The sequence below is a fragment of the Balaenoptera physalus genome (genome assembly GCF_965194825.1).
Source record: "Balaenoptera physalus genome assembly, chromosome: 21".
NCBI lineage: Eukaryota > Metazoa > Chordata > Mammalia > Artiodactyla > Balaenopteridae > Balaenoptera > Balaenoptera physalus.
In genome coordinates, this window is record NC_138902.1 from 28,894,252 (window position 1) to 28,910,933 (window position 16,682).

Consider the following 16,682-nt stretch of genomic DNA (forward strand, 5'->3'; position numbering starts at 1 on the left):
TGGTCCCAAATTTCCACTCTCCCCTCTTCCCAACCATGATCTATTCTCCACATGCCAGACAGAATAACCTTAATGTAATGTGAGTCAGATTACACAGTGAGATTGTGCACTTAAAATCTTCCAGTGACTTTTCATTGTATTTAAAAATGAAACAAAACTCTGTCCCAGGTACTAAAAATCCTCCTGCAATCTGACTCTGCATACTTATTTAGTCTGCTCTCATGAGATCCTATAACCGCACTTTGCCTTAGCTGGGTTTCTTGCTTCCACTCTGCCTCCTAAAACTGCCAAGTGATCCTTTCAACGTGTAAGCCTGATTATGTTGCTCCCCTGCTGAAAATCCTTCAATATTTGTTGAATAAAATAAATGAATTAGAAACTGAGGAGCCCTGAGACTTCCCTGGTGGCTCAGTGGATAAGACTCCATGCTCCCAATGCAGGGGGCCCGGGTTCTATCCCTGGTCAGGGAACTAGATCCCGCATACATACCACAACTAAGAGTTCACATGCCGCAACTAAGGTGGCGGCAAGCTGCAACTAAGGAGCCCGCCTGCCGCAACAAAGGAGCTGGCAAGCCACAACTAAGTAGCCCTGGAGCTACAACTAGGGAGCCCACCTGGCACAACTACGACCCAGCACAATCAAATAAATAAATAAATATTTTAAAAAAGAAAGAAACTAGGGAGCCCTATTAACACATTTAGAGTATAGGCATTTATTAATTAGAATGAATCAAATAGCTATTGAGAATTGTCATGCCCACGCAACATCTAAATAATAATCTTAGCTATGCTCAAATGAGAGGAATCCAATGCAGTAATGAATTTCTGGGAGAAGTATTAGCAGGTTTACTTTTAAACTAATAATAACAAATTGGACATACTTACAGTAAAATAAACTACTTAGCATTGTTATATGCTAATAATTTTTTAAATGTACCAATGATTTTATGAGTGATTTCTTTTGGATACTCTTCATATATTCCGTTCTGTTTTCTAACCTCATCAATTAACTTCATAACAGGCAGTCTGTGTGGGCTGGAGCTAGGCAAGAGCACAAGCACAGGGAGGAAAGTAAGCACTGAGGCCACAAGATCCCTTGGGACCACAGGGCATCCTGGACCAGATCCCTGTGGCCCAGAGTTTCCAATCTGAGACCACTTGCATGAAGCCAGAACCCTGGGAAAACTGAAAAACAATCCACCTAACTGCTGACTCCACGTGAATGAGGATGGAGGAAAAATTAAAAACATTTCCCCTGTTAATTTGAAGTCCACTGACCTGCCTTTGGTTTGGAACCTGGATCTACAGTGTTGGTGTGGACCTCAGTACACAAGCTGAAAATCGGAATATAAAGTAGACCTGGGTCTATAGTGCTCACAGGTACCTGAAAGAAGTACAAATCCCACTAAAGTACAATTTAGACTGACAGCTAGGTTATCAACAGAATACAGTGAAATGCCCTCAATATGTTCAGGGAAAATAGTGGTCCATCTAGAATTGTTTACACAGGTAAAATATTTTTCAAGAACGAGAAAAAAATACAGATGAAGAGAAACTGAGTTTACTTTTAAATGACCCTCAATAAAATAACTTCTGCTTCAAAAAGAAGGAAACTGGTCCCATAAAGAAGGTCTGAAATCCATCAAGGAAGAGAAAGTAAGGAATATAAGGATAATCTAAATATACTCTGTGTAAAATATTAAATAAGGTTTAATTTGTAGGTTATAAAAGCTAGAAGTTTTAAAAATCGGACAATTGCAAATGTACTCTGAGAGGGTTTACGGAAAATAAAGTATCCTAAGGCCTTTGGATTTGGGGAGAAGAAAGTAAAGATTTTATTAACCTTAGGACTTATATATGAATGCTCAAAATGTATGAGTAGCTATTAAAATAATATAATGTAAGATATAGCTTCCTAATCATAAAGGAGAAGAAAATTAAAAACTTTAATCATTTCATAAGGACTCAGAAGGGAGGGGAGTAGGGAGAGAAGAAACACAGGAAAAGCAAGACATATAGAAGGTTCAATAATACTAATAACCAAGCCTTATACAGTATTTTTTATTTGCCAGTGTTTGAAACATGTTTAAATATACCAATTCATTTAATAATCACAATAAACTTTTGAGCACCTACTATTATTATTATTATTATTTGTATTTTACAGATACAAACCTTAGAAGAAGAGAAATTAAATAACTGTCCAAGAGAGGAGGCAAGATTCAATCCCATGCAGTCTGTCTCAAGAGGCAGTGCTTTTAAATACCACCAAAACATAGAATTTAGAAATAAGTATCATTATATCAAAACTTCAAATAAACCTACCAACTGAAGTTTCCAGTAGTCTAGCAAAGACTGTCTTACTGAATTGGAAAACAATCCATCTATTTGGAAGAGACATCTAAAATAACGTAAGATTCATGTGTTTCACAACCATCAATAGTTTGTTCCTTTTTACTGCTGAACATTTAATTGTATGCTTATACCACAATTTGTTTTTCCATGTTATTTGATGGACATTGAGTTGTCTCCCATTTGGGGCTATCATGAATAAAACTTCTGTGAACATGTCTCTATAAATATTTTTGCGGACATATGTTTTAATGTCTTCGGGGTAAATACCTAAAAGTAAGAAACTGGTAAACAATTCTGCAGAGTAGTTGTACCATTTTGCAAATCCATCAGCAATATATAAGAATTCTGTTTGCTCCACAACCTTGCCAAATCTTCTTATTTTAGGATTTTTAATTTTACTTACTTTGGTGTGTGTAAAATCTCATTGTGATTTTAATTTGCATTTCCTGAAAACTAATAATGTCAAGCAGCTTTCCATCTGCTTGTGGCTCATGTATCTAACATTGTGAAGTGTCTGCTTCAATCTTTTGCCTATATTCAATTGTCCTATCATCATCACCATCATCATTATCATTATCAATATTATTATTATTTTCACGTAGCTGTAAAAATGCTTTATACCTTTTGGATACAAGTCTGTGTAAGATATATGTAGTATTACAAATACTGTATCTCACTTGTATTTTACTTTTCATATTCAGTTAAGAATACTGAATTTCTGAAGAGCAGATATTTAAATTTTTTCCTCTGCACATAAAAATTTTAAGGAATCTAGAAAAACCCTATTACAATTAATGAGTGCATTTACCAAGATGGCAGGCTACGATGCAATGCCAATATACAAAAATCAACTGCAGTTATATATACTGGCAACAAATAATCAGAAAATTAAAATTTTAAATATACCTTGTATAAGAGCACAAAAATATATAATATTTACTGATAAATTCAACAAAAGATGTGGGAAGTGTTCACACTGGAAACTATAAACCTTGCTGTGAGAATATATTACAGTTCTAAATAAATGGTGATGTATATACCCTTGTTCATGGATTAGAAAATCAATATTTTTAAGATGTAAACTTTTCTCAAATTGATCTATAAAATCAATGCAATGCCAATCAAAACACCAGCAGGATTTTTGTGGAGACTAGCAAATTGATTTTAATATTTCAATGGAAATCAAACAAACATAGAATAGCTAAAATCACATTTTCAATAATATAAAAAGTAACTAGGATTTCCATCTTAATTTTATTTATGAAAACTTCATTTAGTATACCTACTATGGAACAACATTCTTTGATTAAAACTAATTAAAAACTGTTTTATGGAAACTCTATAGAGCTATGTTCTTAGATGAAACACTAACTTGCATAGAAGTTCAAGCAGCTGATAACTGAAAACTGCATAACTTACAGATGATTTTGCTGAAGCCAAATCACAACAAGAAATTATACTTTTGTATAAATTAAAATTTTTTTGATTAACTATTTTATGGTCATTTGTGACATTAGATTCTGCTTCAAAATATCTTCAACAATGTAATTTTATTATCAAAAATTATATACAGGGGACTTCCCTGTGGTCCAGTGGTTAAGAATCTGCCTTCCAATGCAGGAGACTCGGGTTCGATCCCTGGTCCGAGAACTAAGATCCCACAGGCATAGGGCAACTAAGCCTGTGCACCACAACTACTGAGCACACGGATCACAACTACTGAGGACGTAGGCCACAACTAGAGAGCCCACGTGTCACAAGCAGAGAGAGAAGCCCATGCGCCTCAGAGTGCTCACGCCACAACGGAGGATGCTGCATGCCACAACAAAGATCCCACATACCACAACTAAGACCCGACGCAGCCAAAAATATAAATATAAATAAATAAATAAATAACACCAAGAAAGGTTTAAAGAAAAAAAAATTATATACAGCTTGTGAAGCCAAATAAGAACTTTCTGTTGTACACAGAGGAGTCCACATTAGGCTTACACGGGGTCCAAATGTACATGCCATGCTGCTGCTGGGACTGATGGTACAATTCAGAAGGATGTGAAAAGAGATTAGAGGCAATGAGTGCTTTTCCTTTGCTCAATGTCATTGATCAAACAATGTGTCTGTGCCCATATAACAGAGAAAATACTGTAGCTCTGTTAAAATACTGAGAAAATACTGTAGGTTTATTAGTGGTAACTTTCCAGAATCAATCACTTTTCTAATGAATATAAAAGCCTGGGTGCCTTGCAGTCCACATTCATGCAGTTGGATTGCTTGTTGTAATCAAGCACTGGAATTACCGTTCTGATGTGATAAAATAAGTGTTTAGTAATTTAGTCCTCAACTGCTTCTGGCATTTCAACTCTTTGTTGGCATATGAAGCAGAAATTTCTCCTGTAGTAAAAAGTAATTTACTGACTTTTTTTTTAATCACCTGCGATGAATAGGCTACTGGCCTTGCAAGCTTTTCTATTCAAACATTGCTGGACAGAGGTTGGCTCACATCAACCTTAGCAAATTGAAATTCAATCCAGATCAACAGGTGTTTTATTCAGCTTGGTGCTGGAATGGAAATAATCATCACATTTTATAATAAGCATGTCTAATTTCAATTTTCATACTATGTATTTATTCTGTATAATCAAGCATAACTGCTGGTCTTGTTTCTCTGAATTGACAAATGCATTCTGTAGATGTGCAACAAGCAGGTAACTATTTTGGAAGCAGTGGGGGAAGAGTGTGCCTAGACCTAACAATGAAAATTTGATAAATGTCTACCTAGAACTTGTAAATGTTCCTAGGAGTCCAAACAATTATATTTGCTCACTGTCTACATAAATAACAAAAAAGTACGCATAATGATATATCATTTTATTTACATAGCAACTAGTTTGTCTTTATGAAATATTTCCAACTGAGAAAAACATAAAAGCCTATGAATAAGATTAACTAGTTCTTGGCTAAAATATCCTATGATGAGCTATCAGCACTGAAGTGGTTAAATAGACTGTGTCAGTTACCTTTTGCTGTGTAACAAACCATCCTAACTTTACTGGTTTAACACAACAGCTATTTATTTAGCTCATTATTCTGTGAGTAGACAATTTGGGCCAGACTCTGCTGGGCAGTTCGGTTCTCAGGTAGACTTATCTAAGCATCTGTGATAACCTTGGTCAGCTTGTGGGTCAGCTGAGATAGCCTGGCCTCTCAGATATCTGATGGATAATCAACTGTTATTTGGGTGTCTTTCATCCTCCAGAGGGCTGATCTGGGCTTATCTGCTTAGTGATCTAGGGCTCCAAGAGCAGCAATAAACAAGCCTTAATGCACAAGCATTTTTCAAGTCTCTGCATGCATCATATTTGCTAATGACTCATTTGTCAAAGCCATCAGATATCCAATCCTAGAGTCTGCATGAGAGGGCACTGCCAAAGTGCATGGATATAGGGGTGTGAACAAATTGAGCCGTTGCTGCAGTCAATCTACCACGTGCCTTGATTGAAGCACTGGCTCAGATGCCTGGTCTTTCAGCACTCGGCCTGCTTATCAATAATTGGATGCACCACTTTCTCATTTCTACAGAGCTGAGCTGCATTTCTGAAGATATAAATATCTTTTCGCCTAACCTTTGAGAACAAAATAAAGTAGGAGCCTTTACGAAAGTAAGCTATTTCAGTGACTTTGCTATAATTTAAAAGTTTCAAAATATTTCCAATACATTAATTTTAGATTTTCAGTTTATTTCTTTACAACTATTTATTCTAGTTCTGGATTTACATTACTGTCCAAGATTTTCTAAAATTGAATACATTTGCAACACTCGAAAACATTTTTAAAGTGGCCATTCTATTTGAAATGGCAATCCCAAATTCTGTAATTCCTATCCTCTGTACCTTTTGCTGTATTCTTCCAGTAACACTCAACCCCCTCTAAAATTCTCTTTATTTTATATTGTGTTTATTGTCTGTTTTCCCCACCTTAGAATGTATGTTACTCACATATCCCGAAGTCTGAAATGAGCCATCCCATGATAGGTGCACAATAAATGTTTTCAAAATGAATTGCATTGTTGAACTCTGCCAGAACACCACACACAAAGCAGGTGGACTCAACATTCACTCTGAAGTTTAAGTTGGGTTGGATAGAGTCAGGTTTGGTGACTCAGGAGCCCATGCAGACAGCTGTCATCCTCTAGGGGAGTCTTGCTCACTATCCTCTTCCAAAGAAATATATAAACAGATAGCTATAAAAGTTCTAAGGTAAGGGAAATTCAGGGTGTGTGTGTGTGTGTGTATGAATATAAATATGTGTGTATATACATATATATATATATACACACACAGATGTGTATATATATTTATATATTTGTTTATATATACAGAAAACACATTTGTAGAGGAAATTCCTCTATTATTGTTTTATAATTCACTTCATCCTCTCAATTATACCCCATCCATGAAACAGCATAAAAAATTAAATGTCTAATCTGGTTGAAACTGACATTAGATCCAATAATTTAAAGAGTCTTCGTGTTAATATTTTGAGATAACAGCTTCATATCCAGCCATACAGCACAGTGATTAAAGGCACTACATCCAAATAGCCTAGTGTATAATCTCTGTCTCTCTGTTTAGTAGTGTAATTTGGGGTAAGTCTCACCATTTTAAAAAATGCATTCCCCAAGTTCTTCATATTGTTGTGAAGATTAAATAAGTATTTAAATATAAAGCACATAAAGCAGTGTCTACATATATCTGTGACAAAGCCTTAAAGGGCAAAGTAGACCCTCGTTGCCCACCCACACGGCCCCTCCCTCCTTTTTTTTAAAATTTATTTTATCTATCTATCTATCTATCTATCTATTTATTTATTTATTTATGGCTGTGTTGGGTCTTCATTGCTGTGGTGGGTCTTCATCGCGGGCTTTCTTTGGTTGCGGCGAGCGGGGGCTACTCTTCGCTGTGGTGCGCGGGCTTCTCATTGCGGTGGCTTCTCTTGTTGCGGAGCACGGGCTCTAGGCTCGCGCGCTTCAGTAGTTGTGGCTCGTGGGCTCTAGAGCGCAGGCTCAGTAGTTGTGGCACACAGGCTTAGTTGCTCCGCAGCACGTGGGATCTTCCCAGACCAGGGCTCTAACCCATGACCCCTGCACTGGCAGGTGGATTCTTAACCACTGCGCCACCAGGGAAGCCCGTCTTTGTTTTTTAATTAATTTTTATTGGAGTATAGTTTACAATGTTGTGTTAGTTTCTACTGTACAGGAAAATGAATCAGCTATACATATACATATATCCCCTCTTCTTTGGATTTCCTTGCCATTTAGGTCACCACACGGCATTGAGTAGAGCTCCCTGTGCTATACAGTAGGTTCTCATTAGTTGTCAATTTTATACATAGTATCAATAGTGTATACATGTCCCACTTAACTATGGGGTCTACCTCACATGGTGCTAGAACCCTAAAGAGCAGATCCTCAAGAGTGTCAAATCTCCTGAGTCTCCTCTGTGCTTTGCATTCCCTCAACTTAGCAGACCCTCCTCTTGCTTTTCATCACGTGGGCGGGAGTCCAGGGAAGGGACAGGAGGACACGTGCTTGACTGACTGCCTCTCCGGCCTGTCTCATTTTCCTGGCTTTCATCTCCTTGTCGCCATCCTCCAGGATTAGAAAGGAGTTGCCGTTCCCCCATTCTCACTGATCATATCCTCCTTCTACACAGAACAACAAACCTAAGACTTAACCATCATGGTGGAAAAAGCTTTTCCACATTGAGCAATAAATTCTATCATTTCCATGGCTGCAATCATCCAGACTAAGGAAGTGTAGGAAATTCTTTCTCACAGAGTCTGGCTTTCAAATCTGTTGTTTGAATGCAAAATTTTATTTTGAATGTGAGAAGTTAAATTTTATTTAACTTTTTTAACTTAGCATGCCTTTTGTAAGAAATAATAATCTCTCCTTATGCTGTCAGATCCCTTGGGTATTGAAGCAGGAAGTAATATATTTGAGACACTCAAAGAAAAATTGATATTTTTCAAACTATCCCAAATTTTTCACACTTATTATTTTAATATTGCGTAGACTTTTTCTTTGTATGATGCTTTTTGTAAACAAAAATAACTGTTTCAAAGAATCAAAAACTTCTAAGAGTTAAAATGATAATAAAATGATAATAAAATTCTATGCTGTATTGAGGGCAATAAATAACTTTATTAGAACCTTGTTCTACATTATTGAATAATCAGTAGACTGGAAAATAACTTAGACATGAGATCATCCATGAGAGTTTAATTAAAGGTCCCTATTATTAGGTGGTCTTGCCTATAAAACAATTTCAAGGCATGTGTAGTGGACTGAAGTTGAATCCCCCCAAAATATGTCCATGTGCAAATCCCTAGAAAATGTGAATACCACCTTATTTGGAAAAAGGGTCTTTGCGGATGTAATTAAGTTAAGGATCTTGAGATGAGACCATTCTGGATGACCTCCTGTCTAAATCCCATGACAAGTGTCCTTGTAAGAGACAGAAAAGGAGACACACAAAGGAGGAGGCCATGTGAAGACAAAGGCAGAGATCAGAGGGAGCAACCACGAGCCAGGGAATGTCAACAACCACCCGAAGCTGGAAGAGGCAAAGAACAAAATCGCCCCTAGAGCCTCGGGAGGGAGCACAGCCTGGCCAACATGCTGAATTCACATTTCTGGCCTTCAGAACTGTGAGAGAATAAATTTCTGTTGTTTCAAACCACCTAGTCTGTAGTAATTTGATACAGCAGCCACAGGAAGCAAAAATGAGCATGAAAATGAGATTAACTGATAACGAGACCATACTGTAACTCTTCATCTAGATTGGAAAGTATCTGGTGGAAAGATTCAGTCTTGTGTTCAAATCCAAGCCCTGTCATTCACTAGAGGTGTGCCCTTGACCAAGTTTCTTAAACTTTCGAGGTTAAATTTTTTATACGTAAAAAAGGAATAATGGTAATATCTATGCTAGTTGATTGTCATAAATATAAAGATAATAAATATAAATCACTTAGCACAGGCCTGATACATAATAAGAATGTAATAAGTAAAAGTTGTTGTTATTACACAACTTCTATTAGCAATAAATTCTTGACAACTTTGTCTCCTTACCTGTTAAAACAAGGATAATAAACAACTTGTATGATTTGGGTGAGGTGAAATTATATGAGGGGCTAATTCAGCATTTTCTTATTTTATATGAAGTACTACATTCATTGTAGACATTAAATTTCCTTTTTCACCTTCAGGACAATGTTTTTTCTTTGTCCTACTGAGTTGCTAGTGAAATATTTATTGTATCTGCTGTAGGAAAATTATTTTTTTACACTGTATTCACTGGTCTTCTCTTATTATAATTACAAAATTATGAAATAAGCTTCCTCCTCTTCATATGATTTTATGTTAATGCAAACTGTACTTACACATAATAAACTGAATAAGAAAACATGATATATTTGGTCCCCATCAATATCTATTTGTAAAGTCATCATCAATACAGCCTAGTTGTAATAGGTTTCTTTTAGGCCACGTCCACAATTCTTTAGCTGCCTATATGTTTAGCTGACTATATATTCAGGAAACAACAAAACAGAAGTTGTCCCTGATATCTAAGACCTGTATACCACCATTCTCTGAAGCCAGTCTCTTAATGTCATTAGATCAAATGTATAACTTTTCTTGGGACTTGCTTTGATTCTTTGATTCTGATTTTTGCTATATGCAATACATATTTTTCAAAACTTATACCACGTCTCAAGCAAGCACTGTGCTAGGCACGAGAATAGAACAGTGGACAAAACAGACATGGAACCTGCCCTCAGAGCTTAGTCTATTGGAGAATCTGGGCAATTATATATAACGTTATTAAATTTATGATAATAGCATACAAAATGCTATGGGATACTATGGACACACATATAAGGGTTTCTGGGCTTGAACTTAAGGATTTAGGAAAGATTTTCCTAAGCCTATTACCCAAAATGAAGATCTGAAGGATGGACAGAAGTTATCCATGTGAAGCATGGGTTGTGGGTAGAAAGAAAGAATGTTCTAGACAAAAATCCTTGCTACAGGAGATAACACAGTGTGGTGTAGGAACTGAGTAGTCAGGGTGACTGGGACCCACGTATATATGTGTGTGAGTTTGAAACTAGAGTGAGGGTAGACAAGAGGGCTTGAAGGAGTCAAGACTGATGAGTCTACATAAATAATATATGATATGTAAAGTTTCACTTGAATTTTATAAACTTTGACTTGTTTTTACACATACTCAGTTACTTCAGTTCCACAGGCTGGTTTTGGAAGGATATAATCCTTTAAAAGGAAGAAAACAAAAAACAAAAAATTCATTAAGGCCAATCACAAAGCAACCTTGAGTCGAGAGGGTGCTTCGAAGCAGGGCCTTACTTTTCCTCTTCTGCCTGGACAGATCCACCACGAATGAGCAGGAAGACTCATGTCCCACGGGGCGCTGCCACTGTTCCCTGCCTCACCCACTCCATCTTCCCCTTAATTGTTTCCACTCCACTGACTGCCATGAAGGGCCCCAGATACCTCCTGGGAGGGCACTAGGACCCCCAGACAGGTTTGGTGAATATGAGAGCTCAGGGGTGCCCTAATCCTGAGTCCAGGGGAACAGCAGGCCCTCTGGGACACCATGTGACTCAGGAATAAGAGTAAACTGTGTGGTGTGTCTAAGCTCTTGGGCCAAAGGTTCACGGAGACCTGTACCTGGGGGCCTAAGGCCCTAGAGAGCCAGGGAAAGAGCCGAATACTTCTGTTTGCCAAAAAGGGATGAAGAAGCAGCTGAAGGAAAGATATGGATATAAAAGGGGCTTGTGGTGAGAGAAGAGGGGGCTCAGCGGGGAACTGGCAGCTGGGGAGACCGAACGAGAAAATGTCCATCTCTGCAGATGCCGATGTACAGAGACAGGACCATGACCAAGAACGACAGGCCCCTCCACCCTGCATACCTGGCGTAAGAAATGCTTCCGAGAAGTTAGATTTGATCCTGGAGAAAGAGGGTATTGAAATCGCCAAAGGAAACTCTTAATTAATGGACACCAAGTGTCTACTACCTGATGAAATGGGATTCTCAAAATAAAAATGACACTCAGCTGTAGAAGAAATAAACTGGCGTTTTTATCATTCATGAAATTTGTCCAGAAAATTATATCTACTATACCAACAAAGCTTTGGCTGGCCCCTTCACTCTGTTTTAACAAAGACCCCTCCCAGTGGAAGGAAGAAGGGAATAAGGACTGTAGGAGAGATGCATAAATACTGACCTGCCACATAAGGGCGTTTTGGTTAATGGGGGTGACTACTTTTGTGGCAATTATTGCAGATACTTTTTTGCATCATGTTCAAAAGCATGTCTTAACTAGTCTGACGTGATGTGTTAGAAAAAAATAAAAACTAAACACGTCCCCTTCACACACACTTTTTCTTAAATCAAAGAATGATAGAATAAAAAATGCCTGTGATTAAACTCACTGTTTCACCAATGATAGGAAAGCATTTTCTTGAGAAAAATTAAAATCCTCCATTTTTTCTTTCTGCTAATTATTTGAATTAAACAACTGGATCTGCTTTCTAAATTAAAGTCAACTAGAGTCATCAGTAGCTTTATTGATTACTTTTTCTTGAGTTTCATTATTGTTTTGAAGAACTTTTTTAAAATATGTTATCAGAGTTTGAGAGAAAATATTGATTTATTGTCTTGAAATATTCAAGCTAAAAATCCATTATTGAAACTATTTTAATCAAATGTTTGCAAGTTATATGTTGCTTGAATCTTCAAATGATATTTGCTTTAACAAAGATTGATGTTAACAAAAGCATTGTATGACTTGAAAGTTGACAGGCACTTTTAGTTTTTTTTAAAAGACAATTAAATTGAATAGCAAGTTTTGTTGAAAGAAAACATGCAAGATTGAATTAACTAAAAATGACAAGCATCCTGAAATTATAGAGACTCACAAAGTAAGAAAAAAGCAAATGCACAGTGGTTATTATACATGTACATATTATGATATAAAACTGTGGTCTGTTTCCTAGTTCAAATTCTGTTCAATTTCGCATTCCTTATTTATTCACACTTCCGAATAGAAGCAATAAAGTAAATCACAAGTATAAACTAAGTTTGTTTTGCAAACTGTGTTTGGCAAGCAGTTGCTTTAGTGATGGTTGTGGCTGATCAGTTTAATCAGATGTCAGAATCAGTGAACCACAGGCAAATGAGGTGAAATGCAACCATGCAACGCTGGCCTGTAATCCAAGGCAAGGGTACGCTAAATGTGGGTGTTCGTTGCTTTAGCTTTCCATGACTTAACACTACCATCAGAGCGCCTGTCCTTCTCTATTTGAAATCGACAGTTCTGAAGCACCTCCAGAATATAAATGGCATGTGAAACTTTTACAGATTTGGCTCTGAATTATAGGGTATATAATCCAAGCCCGTTGGAACTTTCCCTTATAGAACCCCTCAAGGCTAAATGCTACCCAGATACTTGCCAGTATGGTTACACTGAGATTGTACAGAGAAGTTAGAGCCAAGAAATATAATGGATAAAGACTAGCTACAACCGATCTGAGGTAAGCACACAGTTCCAGATCGCACCAAGGTCAGCAAGTCAGACTGATTAATGGGTGTGAGCAGCTCAGAAGCAGTGGCAGTTCAGAGACAATAAATCTTACACTACAGCAGAGATCTAGCCAGCTCTTTTGAAGAAGACCGGGAGTCAAATATGTGGCACAATGACAACAGTGAAAAATATAACTATTTGGACTTGCCTGGACAGGTGAGTTAGACAAGTCTGTGTACACCAGGTACGAGTATAGAAAATATCCAAGATTCCTTAAAAAAAATCAGCAAAAACAAAGAACCAGAACCTGGAACACAACAGCTATTCATTTCAGTAAAGACAATTTGGTTATCTTAAGTAAATGTATTTTCAAATTTTAAATATGTTTTTTAAAAGCATGGATGTACCAAAGACAATTATAAGGACTTAACCAAAAATTGTACCTGTTAATTTGTTTCCAAAGAGCAGAATTTCCTTTGAGAAACTAAAAATCAAAAAAAGAGTATTAGCAAAAAAAAAAAAAAAAAGGTATTTCTGTTTTTAAAATGCCAAAGACAGATTATGTAGTAAAAGAAAATGAGCTATATACCTCTCTAAATTCTGAGGAAGGAAAAGTTTTCCAGAGATGATAATCTTTTTGAAAAATGACTTTAATGTTCAATTAAACATACACACACAAACCCTCACACACACACACACACACACACTCCCTACTAATTGCTTTGATGTTGAGCTTTGAGTTCTCCAAATGTTATGATGATCATGTGGATCCATCTGGGAAAAGATCATCTTCAATTTTATTACTTTCTGACGAGGGATTTAGGGATTTCACTTAACAGCCTAAATATTGAAATCAGAAAATGCAACCTTTTAGTGGAATACGATCTGGTTATCAGGCCAGAACCCAATATTTAGCACTAAGCTGAAACAGTTCAGGATTATTACAAAGATTGGTGCCTGGGAATATTGGAAAACAGGAGAACAGTTAGCCCTGGTTTCTGCCAAGTCTTTAGCCCCTTCTCCCCTTACGAGACACAATGATGCATCATGTGGTTATTTGGAGCTGTAGATGAGAGAAGATTTGTGGGGCCTCCCCTCAGAAATGGAGAGTACACAGGAAAAATAAATGAGCTAATTCTTTTTAAAAACCTGAATTTTTTCTTTTTTCTTTCTTTTTTAAGAGCCAGAACAGCTGAAAAATATCTAAGCAGGGCTCAGGCAGTCCTGAAGTCTTTTCTCAGTGCCCTAGGGAAGTGTTATCAGAGTAAATGCATGAATGCAGTACTGAATTACAGGGTATGTAATCCGAAAATATCCTGGCAAACGTTAACCTCTACACAGATGATAAAACGGTCACTATTTATGCAGTGCCTCCTATCTACCAGGAACTTTAAGTACATTTAATCCTTCCAACAACCCTTGGAGATAGGAGCCCTGTCCCATAGATAAAGAAGTAAAGAGAGTTTCCTACATCCCCAAGATTATATAGCTGGTGAGAGGTGGAGCCTACATTTAAGCCTGGAGCATTCTGATTTAAAAAAGTATATATGTGTGTGTGTGTGTGTGTATATATATATATATATATATATATATATACACACACACACACTCTTTGTACAACATACCATCTCCCAAGATGTTCTCTAGAAAGGGGTGCTTATAGTGGGGAAATACATTGTTGGAAGCAACATTTCCAAAATCAAGCCAAAGAAAAATTATATCTGTACTTTAAGACCCATCATTCCCTTTCACCTTTGAAAAAATTAGGAGACACAGGGGCAGTCAAACAAAGAGAAAAAAAGATCTATTGCTGGCTTCACTGAAGTTCAGATCCAAGGGCAACAGGGAGTGTGCTAATATGGCAGAGGTAGGTGCCATCGGACTCAGAAAGATGTCAGAGTGCCCTCCAGGATGGACTGATTGCTGCAAAAAGCAGATGAAAGGCTATTCAGTGCTCGAGGAGGTGGGTTTTGTGACCAAAACAATCTGCATTTGAATTACCCACACCGGACAAAACGAGGGAAAGGGGAAGCATGAGGTAAGGTTAATAACCTTAACTTGGAAATGTCCCCCAAAAGAGAAGTTGAACAGATAGAAAGAAGATGACGGTCGGGAGGATAGCCCTGGTGCTAACACCTGAGGAAACTGTGGTTGTAGAACTGGATTTCATTAATTCAAGGCAACAAAATGAGGCAGTGAAACAAATGCTTTAGGAAGAAAGGAAGAACCAGTAATGCGTAAATCTCAAAATCCTAGTGATGGCAATTACTGAGTTTATTAGGTTAGGAGAAAAGTGTACAAGGTAACAGAACTCTACAAGTTTATAACACTTTTTTCCCTTTGAAGGTGTCTGTTCTACAATACATCATCTGCAAAATCTCATATCTAGCAATGGAACTATAAATGTTCATTTTATATTGATTCAGGGGGACAAAAATCATGAATTAAATCTTCCAAACTTATAGTTTAATGTTAACATTTGATTTGACTACTAAAATAAACTTGATCACTATTACTACTCTGAAACTTGACAACTTTCAATATCCTATCTTGGTGCGCACACAAACACACACACACACACGAGTTACAAGTAATAAAAATATTAAAGAGCTTCTAGAAAGAGAATGGAAGAAAAAGGGAAAATCTTATATGAAATTTCCTTTGAACTATCCCTGCTCAAAATTCTGGTTAAATGTGGTAGTTTGAGTACATGCGTTATCTGCTCTCCCTTAAGAAAACCAACTAAAAGGAGAGCAAAGAAATTAAAAATGTATAAGCCCCCAAGCACAGAAAGAATGGGAGAAGTGATAATAGCAGACAGGACGTTGAACATTTTTTTGTGAATTTAACAGACTAGTTGGTAATTGATTTAGTGGAATAAAGAACATTGCACTGTAAGTACCAGAAGAGAAGAAATATGATTCACCCAAAGAATCTCAGAAAGTGTCACCACCTCGAGTCACGTGGTAGATCAGAGGATAGGAGACTAAAACTCGGGGGGATCGGTTGAAATGCAAAGGAGCCACACACTGAGCTTTCCAGGTAAGACTACTGGGCTTCCATTTCTGAAGGAATTGAATAGAAGAAGCCCTATCAGAACACTGGGGAACTATGGAATCCACTTGCCAACAAGTTCACTCACATACTGAACTTCCAGTCAGTTGAAACATGATTACACTAAAGGCAGAAAAGTGGTTGCCTATTGAGAGTTATTGAGGAGCTGGGTGGGTGGAAGAGAGTGCTGTGACCCTGGGGACTGCTGAAGCGCTGGCAGGGCTTAGTTTCTTCACCTGTGTGGTTGTTAGACAGTACTGGCTTTACTGCTAATTGTAAAACCGTACCTTTAAATTTTGCACACCTTTCTATACGTAATATGTGTCACACACACACACAGTGAAAACAGTCAAAAAGAGCAAGAGAGCCAGAAAGGGCTCCTGGAAAATACAATTCTGACAACATTCCTGGCCACCTCTGAAAAAAAGAAAGGCCTGGAAGAGGAAGCTGCGAAATCTCCTGGAAAACCGGGGGTCAGTGTGGGGTGGGGGGAGAGAGGGGGGGTGTGTGCGGTTTGAAGTGGGTATAGAGACAGCATTTTCTGAAAATAACCCACAGAATTAGAAACAGAAAGGAAATGTCCATTTTAATTAAAAACAGCAGTGAGGTAAAAAGCCGAAATAGAAGGGAGGCTGCAAGCACAGTGCAAATCGAGCAGGGCTGCTG

At 37.4% G+C, this 16,682-nt stretch overlaps 2 long non-coding RNA genes across 3 annotated transcripts in view; both read left to right on the forward strand.

Annotated features, from left to right (window-relative positions):
• The window catches only part of LOC309651652, a 647,179-nt gene that overhangs the window by 618,514 nt on the left and 11,983 nt on the right, over nt 1-16,682 (forward strand). The gene's annotated exons all lie outside the window — the stretch shown is intronic.
• LOC309651663 lies at nt 253-4,234 on the forward strand. Its single transcript, XR_014258290.1, has 2 exons — nt 253-1,382; nt 2,170-4,234. It is a non-coding gene; the product is annotated as an uncharacterized lncRNA (long non-coding RNA).